Source organism: Dermacentor andersoni, chromosome 9 (assembly GCF_023375885.2).
Source record: "Dermacentor andersoni chromosome 9, qqDerAnde1_hic_scaffold, whole genome shotgun sequence".
In the NCBI taxonomy this organism is placed as follows: domain Eukaryota; kingdom Metazoa; phylum Arthropoda; class Arachnida; order Ixodida; family Ixodidae; genus Dermacentor; species Dermacentor andersoni.
This window is the reverse complement of record NC_092822.1, coordinates 33,241,344-33,254,982: the sequence shown is the minus strand read 5'-3', so window position 1 is coordinate 33,254,982 and position 13,639 is coordinate 33,241,344. Positions and strand designations below refer to the sequence as shown.

Here is a 13,639-nt window from a genome sequence, read left to right as displayed (position 1 = left end):
CCGTGGTCATGTTTACGAGCAGATATGGAGGCTGAAAATATGCGTACATGAAAGCCCTTGTTTGGGACTTTGTGTACTGGTGTGATGACTGAGTGTTCCAGGCACTCGACTATGCTGCCGGTCAGACTGCCAATATGTAGTGACGCCAGTTGTGTAACAGTTGTGTAATCACTGTGCTGAGTAGAAGAAATAACCGGCAAAACAGGCCAGGCGGACCGGACAGATGCTCCTCTCCCATTCCTCTCCTATCCGGTCCGCATGGCCTCTCTTTCTCCAGCAGTTCCTCCGATCAGCACGATTATCAATAATACGCCGAACAAATTATAGCGAAACAGCCGACAGTCCAAAACAATTTGTGTGCCGCTGGCTTCTTCTTGAGTGTCTTGAGTTCGTTGATATTTTATTCTTGGTTTCTTTTCATTGTCATAAGAATACATGGACACTCCAGGCTAATCTTCCGTCATCGTTGTCGACGTCAGTGTAGTTGTCCTAACGGATGCTTCGGTAGGCAAAATACACAGAGGGTGTTTAAGAGAACTTTCAATTTTTTTAAATACTGCCTGTAGCAGATAGCCCAATTCTAGTCCACCAGCTGGTCTCCTCGAAGACGACGACATTACTTGCCAAAAATATTGAAATGCATAGTATACTAATTAATAAAAATTAATCAGCGAAATTTTTAACTAGTTACCTTACATCACACATTGCGATTTCAAATTCTAGCGTCTAAGACTGCAAGGCATATTCATTTGAAACGAATTGTGCGTATCACACCCATTACGATATATCTGTCGTCAAGCTTACGGTAAAAATGCACTGCCGTTCCGAAGTAACTGGAACGACAATACATTTCTCCGCAAAACTGGGGAACTAATATTCGAAACTGGCGCAAATCTGAGAATTTGTTCGAATTGGAACCGCCTTGCGAACTGTCCGCCTAGAATTTCTTCGCTACACTACGTGCGAATACGAGCGATAGGGCTAGCTGATACATGGAACCTTCCGTGCTATCTTCTAAAGCCGTAGAATAGCAATACCACACAGAGACGTAATCTCAACAAAATAGTTCCCACATAATGAAGCATGGCGAAACACCTGTTACAAGGAAGAATAACATAAATATGATTCGGTTCAGGCCGGAACTCTCCACACAAGACCGCTGTGGTACAACCTAAAATCCAAACAATAGACGCGGAATCTCGGACAGCGGATACCAAAACTATCCTTGGACTGGATTTCGTGAAAGAATGTGTACTGCCAGCCTTACGGTGGCACTACACATTTCATTTCATTTCATTTTCATTTTATTACCTTAAAGTCCCCATTCGGGGTATTACATAAGGGGTGGTTAACATGTAAACACAAGAAAAGGCAGGTGTTACATTGAAATACAGGTTTCAACAGTTTCTAGAAATTGTGAATGACATGTGATGGCAGCGACATTAATTCCCACTACGCCAAGCGTTCTGCCGTCGGCGATGCGTACAATCCGAATGTTGGCACGTGTGCGAAATTTCTTTAAAAGGCGGCGAAGGTGAGCGCTCATAATGGAGATGTGTGTGCCGGTATCGATGAGTGCTGTGACAGGTGTGCCATCTACTTGTTACATACAGTATCGTATAAATATTTGGGTGTTCACCTAACGGAAAACCTCTCCTGGACAGACCATATTGCAGCCGTTTGCGCAAAAGATTCAAGGACACTAGGTTACCTACGTCGTAATCTGGGTAATTCACCTTCCAACATCCGCAAATTGGCCTATCAGACATTTGTTCGTCCACAGCTCGAGTATGCATCATCCATTTGGTCCCCACATCCTACATACTTAATCGACATGCTTGAATCAGTCCAGAACCGAGCTGCCCGTTTCATTTCACGTAATTATAGCCATCACTCCAGCGTAACGCAAATGAAACTCGATCATTCCATACAGCCTTTAGTTCTTCGCCGTAATATCGCTCTGTTATCCTTGTTTCACAAATATGTTTATAATGCCACACAATCTACACTACATATCCAGACCGCCTCGAACACGTCTCGTCGATTAAATAACCACTTAAGTTTTACGCGCATGTACGGTACGACACATGCTTTTAACTTTTCCGCACTCCCTACGGCCATTCGCTTGTGGAACAATCTGCCTGAGCACATTGCTTCTGAGTCAGATCAAGAAAAATTTCGTCATCTCCTACACGAGCATTTTTCATAATAGCACTTACAAATCACTTTATCTTTTTTCGTACACTTTGCAATCTGCTTCGAACATCCTGTGATATTTTTTTTTTATGCATTGCTATCTCGCTCTTGTGAATTGCTATTTTATGCTGCGTCGTGTGTTCACTTGTATGCCTTGTATATATTATTGCTTTTTTGCGTCCTTTTCCCTGAATATCACTTCAAGAATTGTACTCCCTGATATGTTCATCTTTTGTGTATTTTACTTTCTAGTATTAATGCCTTACGTTACGTTTTACTCATGTTATTTCCTTAAGTGTACCTTTGTGGCCTTTCATTACTTCAGTTGTTCCTGTTTCATGTTTTAATCTTGGTAGTGTTGTTGATGAGGCCTGTATTGAGGTATATCTTTTGTGTACCACATTAGAAGGCTGCTTACTCTGTACCCCCCTTACACAATGCCCCCATGGGGCCTGTAAGGTATTTTAAATAAATAAATAAATAAACATCTAGGAGGTTGTGTTCTATTAATATCGTCAGCGGAGGATTTTGCGGCAAATCGGACAGTGCAGCACCACCTCGAGGCGCCGCATCGTCTAGTTTTCGGGCAGGCTGGGTCCTGAGTACGGCGATGAAGTAGAGCGCCGAAATTGGGGAGGACGTTGCTGACGACATTGTGGTGAGGGCGAGCGTAACGGCTGCCTGCAGCAGAGGCGTTGAAAGCGCCGAGGAAGCGGCGTGGTGAAGCACTTCGTGGCGAAGTGACGGGATACCAAAGGTGTTTTGGGGCGGACGCGTCCAACGACTTTGGCAGAAACAGATCGGCTTGTCGTCTGGTGTGCGCCATTCAGATGGAGTCTGATAACTGAAAGGAAAGAGCGTGCTGCGTCAGAGCATGGTCATAGGAGGAGTCATACTGGTGTCAGGAGGATTTACAGAGCAGGCTGGGGGGGAGGGGGGGGGGGGGACCCCAGGTTAGCAACTTCCTGACGAACCACGGACTGGATCAGGGGCATTGTTCCGGCAGGGTTGTCCCAGGGGGTCTGCTTGCGCGAAGCGGAAATGCAGCGTCAAGTTCGGGACGCAGAATGCGAGTCACAATGTCTCAAGGAGGTGGCAAGCTGTGTTGGTGGATGCGAGATGATGTCGCGGCGGTATTCGGCAGGGGGAAAAATTGATGGGCGACACTGCTGTCCATCGCTAGCTCGAAGCGCCGGCACTCTTTTATGATGGCCTCGACAGTAGAAACGTTGTTAAATACCAGGAGATTTAATGCGTCACCCGAAAGGCCCTGGAGAATATGTCCTACTTTGTCGGACTCTGCCATGGATGTGTCGATGTTCTGACAAAGGGCGAAGACATCTTGAATATAGGAGACGCATATCTCGACAGGAGACGCATATCTCGACTTGTACTGAATTCCTCCACAGCAACATGGTAGTGAAAAGACACCGAAAAAGAAAACACAATGAAAGAATTGTCATCTACCATTTTCCCTTTAATGTAATGCCCTCCACCTTACGAGGTTGCGCTGAACGGATTTGACAAAACAGAAAGTGTTTCAATAGGCGCAAAGGCACCATTAAAAGAAATTTGTACAAGTGAACATTGTACAAGAGCTCTATTCTTCTTTTTTTGCCGCATTTCTCAAATATCTTATGACGACAGCTTTGTGCAGTATCAAACTTTCTGTTCCACTAATGGGAACTCCGTTTTTGTACGCATGGTTCTTGTGGACCCCCGACGTTTCTGCCAACACGCCTCCAACCACCTTTTGCGGATCTCTGTGGCCGACAGGTTTACTTTCCCGCTGCTATCGCTGAACCCCAGCCCTTCAAGAGTGCCGACGGTACCTAAATCTACAACCGGGCAGATATCTTCGCTTTCTGATTTAACATGTTTCAACGTTTCCCTAGCTTCATCACAGCAAGCCCATGTTTCTTCTAACTTGGTGTATCTCGCTTTATAACTGCGCGTTCTAAGGCATCCTGACCGTGCTCCGAAAAGAGCTTTCCCTTGAATTATCGTAAAATGTGCCCCTTTTGGTTTCTCTTTTACATCTTAATTAGTGATCCATGCCCTGTTCACTTGCCACTGCCTGTACCTAGGGATTCTCCCCAGCCACTATAACCTTGCGGTTAACGTTGTTTGTTGCTCTGTTGTTCCCTATACCGTCCGCGTTCCGGTTGCTAAGCTTTCTAGTTCCTAGCGCGACGCCTCACGACGCCTCATGACGCTGCCAGCTGCCGGGGCGCTGTTCCTTCTGACCAGCACCAGATGCCAAGCATGCTGCTTCGCGCAAAAATGTCGCACCCGCATGCTGGTACAACAACGCCCGAGGACTTCAAGCAAACGCTTGTCTTTGCTATTGGTGTCAATGGATCGCTCGTCGGGCGATGTGGGGCGAAACTTTGAATAAACCTGTTGCACCATAACTTTAAAGCAACATTGTCCGTCTTATTGTCGGTGTGCTCTTACATTTTAACCGTCTAAGCAAAGGCTGGTATTTCTCTAACGGAAACTCTATTACATGTCTATCGAATAAAATAATACGTTCTTCCACTAAAAGACCCAAGTTGTAATAGAAATACTGTATTAGTTTTCGTCCTTAAACCAGGCGCCGGAATTGCTGGGGCGGCATTTTATAAAAATGCTTAAGTATTGCCAGAGCCATTGCAGCGGACGAGTAAGGTAGCTTGCACGTAGCATTATTCGAACATCGGCTCCAAAGCACACAGTCAAGCAACGCAAGCCTTCCTTCAACTTGACCGAGGAATTCTCGACCCGATCGAATATCCCCTCAATGACAAAGTAGCACTTGCTTTGGATTTGAAGGGGGCCTCCGACAACGTGACCCACTGAATTATTCTAACACATCATTCCAAAACGGATTGCGGCCAAATCACCTTTAATCACATCAGACAATTTCTAACTGACCGACAATCCTAAATTCGGATTCAGGACAGCGAGCACGGCCCATACAAATTAGGCACGCGATGGACCCTGCCGGGAGTGGTCCTCTCACCCCTCCTATTCAATTTGGCAATGATAAGCCTTCCAGCCCAGCTGGCGAGGTTCGACGGCATCCAGCACGCGCTGTATGCCGGCGACGTCACCATGTGGGCAAAACTCGGCTTGGTAGGAGAAATGGAAGCTAACCTCCAGCAAGCGGCGGCCATGGTAGACAACCGGTAGATGTCGCGTTCAGTGCTCGCAGTCCAAATCTGAATTTGTGCACATACGCCCCTCACCATAGTGCACCACCAAAATCGACCGCTCCCTTAACCGTGGACCCATACACGAACACGACGAGATCCGAGTACTGGGGCTCTTCATTCGCTAAAATAGCAGAGCTGACACAACATTGGCCAAATGGCGTAAGGTGGGGGATCAGGTAGGCAGGATGGTCCGCCGGGTTTTGAACAATCGCAGGGGGTTACGATGCAAGGACGCCTTGCGGCTGGCGCGTGCATTTGTAACCAGTCGAGTCCTATACTCGGTTCCATACGTCCACCTACGCAATTTTGACGAGAATGCACTCGAAGTAATTCTCCGTAAAATCTACAAGCGTGCGTTCGACCACGTAGATGGCTTATCTGCCGGCATGTGAGTAAAACATTACATGTTGCGTACCAGAATACCTCCTCTCCAACCCTTCCTCGCCGCTGCGTTTAACGCGCATTCATTGGTTTTTCTGTAATCTTGGCGACTGTGCGAAGAATTAGGTTCTCGACTGAAAATTCATAAAGCAGACAGAAAAAATTCAATATGGGGATTAACATGCCAATGCCATGATCTAATTATGCAGCACGCCGTAGTTGGGGCCTCTGGAAATTTTGACCACCTGGGGTTCTTTAACTTGCACCTAAACCTAAGTATACGGCGATTCTCACATTTCGTCCCAATCGAAATGCAGCCAACGTGGCCGGGATAGGATTCTTCGGCCTCGTGATCAGCAGCCCAACATCATAGCCACTGAGCAACAAAGCTGTCAACCATGGCCGACTGCGGCCAATATAGATGAGGAGGAAAATAAAGATGAGAAGGAACAGAATATCTATGAGTGCTTTGCCAATTCAACCTGTCGTTTCAAGAACCCCGCAAACCAAATCCGTTAGAGATTCTGCTTGCGTTTGTACATACTTCATGCTAAAGTAAGCTCTTAAATCTTGTGGGTTTTGATGCTTTCGGCGTTGCCCAGTGGAGAGGGATGACGAAAATCAAAGAGTTAGTGATAATAAACATACATATCTAAAAGATAAGGCTGCTACCACGGTGCGTTGAAGCGTCATCGAACTGCTGTCCACGCGGCTAAAGAAATGTCCTTAACCACTGGTAAGAGATTGCTCTCATAGTAAAATGAATGAGAAACCTAAATACAGAAAAGCATTTAACTACTATAATTGTTAATTTAGGGCAGAAGTACAGTTTTCGAATTATTTTATACTGAATTCCTCCACAGCAACACGGTAATGAAGAAATACCAAACCAGAAAACTCAATAGAAGAAAAAGTGCCATCCTCCATTTTTTCTTTAATGCACTGTCCTCTACCCTACGGGTTTGCGCTGAACTTATTTACCAAAATAGAAAGTGTTTCTGGTTGCCGGAAAGGCACCATTAAACAAAGAAACAAAAAAGTGGGAAATCTCAGTACTGGTAGCAAATCTCATTTTTTTTAATATTTTGCCACATTTGTCAAATATCCTAAGACGACAAATATGGCCAGCGTCAAACTTTATCTTCCATTATTGGGAACTTAGTTATTGTAACCCATGGTTCTTGTGGTCTCCCGGTGTTTCTGCGAACAAACCTCCAATTTCCTTTCGCTGATCTCTATGGCCGACATGTTTACTTTCCCGCTGCTGTCCCTGAACCCCAGCCCATCAGGAATACCAGCCGTACCTAAACCTACAACCGGGTAGCTATCTTCGCTTGATGATATTACATGTTTCAACGTTTCCCTAGCTAACGCATCCTGACCCTGCTGCGAAAAGAGCGTTCTCTTGAGTTATCATAATATGTTTCTCTCTTGGTTTCTCTTTTAATTCTCAATTAGTTATTCATAACCTCATGACCTCCACCTTGGTGATTGTCCCCAGCCTCTATAACCTCGGGGTTAGCGTTCTTTGTTGCTATGTTGTTCACTATACCGTCCGCGCTCCGGTTCCTAAGCTCCCTAGTTCCTAAGGCGACGCCAGCCACGCCACATTCGGCGCCCATGACGCTGGCAGCTGCCCGGGCGGTGTTCCTTCTGACCAGCACAAATTGCCTCGTGTGCTGCTCCGCGCAAACATTTCGCAACTGCATACAGGTACAACATCATCAGAGAACTTCTAGCAAACGCTTGACTTTGCTATTGGTGTCAATGCATCGCCCGTCGGGCGATATCGGTTGAAACTTTGAATAAATCAGTTGCAGCATAACTTCAAAAGTACATTGTCCATCTCATTGTTTGTGTGCCCTTACGTTTTTATCGTCTAAGCAAAGGCTGATCTCTTTCAAACGGAAACTCTGTTACATCTCTATCGAATGAAATAACGTGGTCTTACACTAAAAGACACATGTTGTAATAGAAATCCTGTATTAGTTTTCCTTCCTGAACCAGTTGCCGAGATTGCTTATGGCGCATTTGATAAAAATGCTTAAGTGTTCCCAGAGTCCTTACGGCGGTTGAGTAAGGTAGCATGCACATAGCATTATTGAAGCGTGCTGTAGAAATGTGATTACGTTACTTTGTAGGACGAGAAATTGCCGTTCCTCGAACGTATACCTTGTATAAAGTGGTGCAGAGTTGTTAATATTGTGTCATCCATGTGTTCTTACAGCAAAGTGGCTAAGGCGACTGCCACGTAACAAGAGTGCAAACTCAAGGTAGAAAATTTTGGTTTTGTACACATTGCCGACTTCAAGGTCTGATTACGCAACGTGAGCATACAACACGTAGACGGATTATTTGCTGGAACGTGGCTTCAAGCGGAACATGGCGCCGTACCAGAATACCTTCTCGCCGCAGCGTTTACCACACATTTATTGGTTTTGCTGCAATCTTGGCGACATTCCGAAAGATTGAGCGCTCCACTGAAAATTCAGAAAGCTGTCAGAAAATTTTAATTATGTGGTTTTACGTACCAAAGCCAAGGTCCTATCATGAAGGACGCCGTATTGCGGACTCCGGAAATTTTGACCACTTGGCCTCCTTTAACCTGCACCCCAATCTATGTACCCGGCTGTTTTCACATCTACACCCTATCGAATGCGGCCGCCGTGGCCGAGATACGATCCCGCGACCTCATGATTAGAAGCCCAACATCATGCCCACTAAGCAAGAAAGCCGTGAACCACGGCCCGATGCGGCAGAATAGGATGAGGATGAAACTAAACAAGATAGGGAAGAGAATATCGATGAGTGGTTTGCTGATTCGACCTGTCATTTCAAGAATCCGGGCAAAGCAAATGCGTTCGAGTTTGTGCTTGTGTTGGTACATGATTCATGCTAAAGTAAGCTCTCAAATCTTGTATCTTTTGATGTTTTTGGTGTTGCCCAGTGGAGAGGGAATAAGAAATTGAAAGAGTTAAGTATAATGAACATACATATAAGGAAGATACGGCTGTTACCATGGTGCGTTGAAGCGTCATTGAACTGTTGTCCAAGTGGTTACACAAAGGTCCTTAACCACTGGTGCGAGATTGTTCACGTATTAAAATGTATGGAAACCCTAAACACAGAAAAGCATTCAACGTGTATAATTGTTAATTTAGGAAAGAAGTGGAGTTTCCGAAGTATTTTCTAATGAATGCCTCCACACTAGCACCGTAATCAAGAAATATCAAACTAGAAAACTCAATAAAAGAAAAAGTGGCATCCCCTATTTTATCTTTACTGTCCTCTACCCTACAGGTTCGCGCTCAACTGATTTTCCAAAACAGAAAGTATTTATGATATGTAGAAACGCACCTTTAAAAGAAATGATACAAGTAAATACTGGTACAAATAATCAATTGATTTAATTTTTCCGTATATCCTATCTTAAGACGAGAAATATGGCCAGCGTTAAACTTTCTGTTCTATTATGGGCAACTTTGTTTTTGTACACCACCGTTCTTGTGGTCTCCGACGTTTCTGCCAGCACACCTCCAGTCACCTTTGGCTGATCTCTATGGCCGGCATACTTACTTTCCTCCTGCTATACCGGAACCACAGCCCTTCAAAAATGCCAGTGGTACCTAAACCTAGAATCGTGTAATATCTTCACTTTCTGATATAGCACTTTCTGATATAGCATATAGCTTTACCGCAGCAAGCGCATGCTTCTTCTTTCTTGGCGTATCTCTGTTTAAAACTGCGTATTCTAAGGCGTCCTGAGCTTTTTCTTCGAATGGAGCTCCTCCGCGAGATATGATAACATGCTTCCCTCCTGGTTTCATATCTTTTTTAGTTAGTCTATCATGGCCAATGCCTTTATCACTGCCTCCGCAAAAAAGATTGTCCCCAGATACTCGCACTCTGTGGTTTACGTTCTCCGTTCTCCGTTGCTGCTTGCTATACCTGCCAAGTTCTGTCTGCTACGCCCCTGGCAGCCCTCACGAAGTTGGTAGCTGCCAGGGTTTTGTTCGTTCTGCCAACGCCAGTTGCCAGGCGCGCTGTTTAGCCCCAACATACGGTTACAAATAACCTCAAATACGGTTACAACGTCGTCAAAGGAATTCTAGCGCAAGGAATACGACGTTGCTACGAAAAGAGCGTCCACTTCAGTTATCATAAAATGTTTCTCTCTTGGTTTCTTTTTATTTCTTAATTACTTGTTCGTGTCCTGTTCCTTTGCCACTGCCTCCACCTAGGTGATTGTGCCCAACAACTATTACCTTGTTAACGTTTTTTGTTGCTATGTTGTTTACTATACAGGCCGCGTTCCCGTCGCTAAGCTTCCTTGTTCTTAGCGCGACGCCTGCTACACCCCTTCCGTCGCTTGTGACGCTGGCGGCTGCCTGGGCGATGTTCCTTCCGTGTACCGCCAGTTGCCAGGCGCGCTGCTCCGCGCAAACATGTCACACACGCATACAGGTACGACATCGTTCGAGAAGTTCTACCTAACGGTTGGCCTTGCTTTTGCTGTCAACGCATCGCGCGTCGTACGAAACATTGAATCAGTCAATTGCAGTGTAACTTCAATGGCGCACTGTCCCTCTTATTGTGCGCCCCTACGTCTTAGCCGTCTAAGGAAAGGCTGATATATTTCAAACCTAAACTCAGTTACATGTCTCTTGACTAAAGCAGTGTGTTACTATACTAAAAGACCCAATTTGCGATAGAAATTCTGTTTTACTTTTCTTTCTTCAACAAGTCACCAAAATTGCTGATGCGGTATTTGATAAAAATTCTCTATTATTGCCAGAGTCATTACGGCGGATGCGTAAGGTTGCTTGCACATAGCATTATTGAAACATCGGCTCCTGTGGTCGTTTCAATGTGTGGCGCGAGAAATTGAACTGTTCTGCAAACGAATGCCTCGTATAATGTAGTGCATAGTTGTTAATGTTGTGTCATCCATGCGTTATTACAGGAAAGCAGCTAATGCGACAATAAGCGCTGCGTGACTTTATATGCCAGTTTTTCACGGTTTCTCAAAGCACTAGGTCACTAACGAAGTTTATATTTTGAGAAAATGTGGGGTGCGTTAGGTTCAGTATGCAGGGAAAATATTAAAGTGGAGTGCCTTTTAATTATATAAAAACTAATATTTCATACCGTCGTTTCCGGCTCGTTTAGAAGCTTTATGTAAAATGGCTGCTTCCTGCTTCCCTGAGCAATCTAAAACAAATAGCAGATATTTGAGATTTAGGTAGAAACAGGGGCCGCTTTCTGTGAGACACCTTCCCGAGTTTGAAGCCTGTACTATAAACCGGTTGCTTTAAAACATTCAGGAAATACTCGCCTTCCCCAACTCTCGTGTGTCATAGGAGACACACAGTTGGTTATAAACGCTCTGCTCCGTGAAAAGCGCAATGCATGTTGTTCATACTTAGTTCAATTCAACTTAGTTACTTTGTTCAACTTAGATCATCCCTCTGGGTACGTTCATTACGGTCGTTGCAGCATATTAGCTAAAAATTACGTTGCAGCAAATTACCAAGAGAAGGAAAACGCAGTCGAGGACGGCAAACACAAGGTGGAGCGATGAAATAAGCAAATTCGTGGACGCTAGTTGGAAGAAGTTGGCGCAGTACAGGGGTAGTTGGAAATCGCGGGGAGACGCCTTCGTCTTGCAGTAGACATAAAACAGGCTGACTATGATGATGATAATCATCATTATCTTTATTTTATGCATGCTAATATTCAACCCCTCTCTTGCACTCTATCTCTTAAGGTCGTCAATCATTTGCTGTAAATATTAATGATATAATAAATATATATATATATATATATATATATATATATATATATATATATAAGGGACAGTCGGCCACGATCCCCTTGGGGCTCGACACCACAGCAAGGATGCCACACTTACCACCGTTGTCGTTACAGGTTAGTTACCTGGAGGCAGAACCGTGTACTAGGTCTAGTTTTTACTGTTTTATTGCGGTGTCGTGCTCACCACCTTTGTTTGATCCATTGAACCGATGTTTATCTATTTTAAATCGCTTATGCTCTTTCTTGTCTAGCCTGCTGCTTATGCTTTCTGGCGATGTGGAAAGTAATCCAGGTCTATGAGTAAGGCGGAGGCAGACACTTTGGTCTCAGCCGTGAAAAAAATTTCTAAACTTGAGGAGGGGCAGGCTAATTTGCTTGCCGAATCGACACTAAGCATGGAGAGGTGTGCAGCCGCTCAGAATGAAATTCAGCTCCTAAATGCCAGAATTGCAGCTTTGGAAACATGCAACGTATCCGAACAGAAAACATCCGGTGCTGCCGCAACGATAACTAAATTGCGCAGTGTCACTGAACAGTTGTCTAACATTTCATCTAGGTATGATAGCAGTGAAAATCGGATGCGTCGCTCTAATCTTCTGTTTTTGGGAATTGATGACGCCGCTAACGAAGATTGGGCTGCATCCGCACAAAAAATAATAAAGTTCTGCTGAGGCAAGCTTTAAATTACTGTAACAAATGACCAACTTGAACTCGGTCATAGAATAGGCAGGCACTGCTACAATAAACGCAGGCCAATATTAGCACAAGTAATCTTTTTCAAGGACAAAGAAAACTTTATGATGTAAGCACGTAAACTCAAAGGATCGTCATTTGCTATCAGTGAAAACTTTTTCCAGCTACACTGCAGGTGAGATGACAGCTCATTGCATTCGCGAAGACCCAGAAAAAGCAATTCAAACTATACAGTTGACAGGCCGCGCATAGACGACAAGACATACATATTTGATATCGCTACTAACTTATTCCTTCCAATAGATAGCTCAGGGGCAGCACGTGTCCAAAACGCCATAATTGGTCTAACTCCTATCATGCCTTTCCTACGGCATCATTATCGTCCACTAACATTCGGAGCCTTGGGCGTAAACGCGACCAGCTTTCTTCATTCCTTGAAGATAGAAACTGACATACTGGCATTAACTGAAACTTGGTTGTATCCGAATATATCTGATAAAGAAATATTTGAATCTGTTCACGACTACAACATTCACAGATATGACCGAAAAGATAAAAGAGGCGGCGGCGTCGGTCTAGGAACAAGAAAAACACTTCCATCTTATGTAATTAACTCATACACTAACCTAGAAATTTTCTGGGCTGCATGCATGTTGTCATCCTCGCGACTACTTATAGGATATGTTACCTACCTCCAAATTCTTCTAATTCATTTATTAATGACTTGCGCAGCAACATAGAATCAGTGACGAAGCTTCAACCGTTTGATGCCATCTATCTGCTAGGCAAGTTCAACTTTCCTCTGATCGACTGGGTTAACGCATCTTCATCCTGTAATTCTTCCACAGAATTAATCAATTTAACCTTAGATTTTAACCTGTTTCAGGTTGTTACGCAGCCTGCACGGGGTAACAATATCTTACATTTATTCCTCATAACAGCACCTGAGACAGCTCATCACATTGTGTCGATTAATGGCTTTTGCGATCATTCCTTACTGTAAGTAACTCTCAACGTACTCTCATCTTTTACAGGTTTCGCTAGTGAAAAAATACGCGGTTATAACAAAGCCTATTACAACGTTACGAATTGGGAATTAGATATATTCTTTTCCCACGTGCCATTACCTTCATTTCACAGTCGATCGGTGGAGGATTTTTGGATACTCATCAGGAATAAGATTTCTGCCTTGGTTAACTAGTACGTCCGTCTCATTAGGCTAACCAATGATAAATCTAACCCATGGTTCACCGGATCCCTACGCTTACTGATAAACAGGAAGGACCGCCATTACGAAAGTGCTAAGTGCTTGCGCACGCAAGCAGCTTGGGGCACCTGCAAGGAAAGCTTGAAAATTT

The 13,639-nt window shown here is 44.3% G+C and overlaps 1 long non-coding RNA gene across 7 annotated transcripts in view; it reads right to left on the bottom strand.

The window, feature by feature from the left end:
* Positions 1-13,639, bottom strand: part of LOC129383818 (uncharacterized) — a 514,476-nt gene that overhangs the window by 19,873 nt on the left and 480,964 nt on the right. The window lies entirely within an intron of this gene.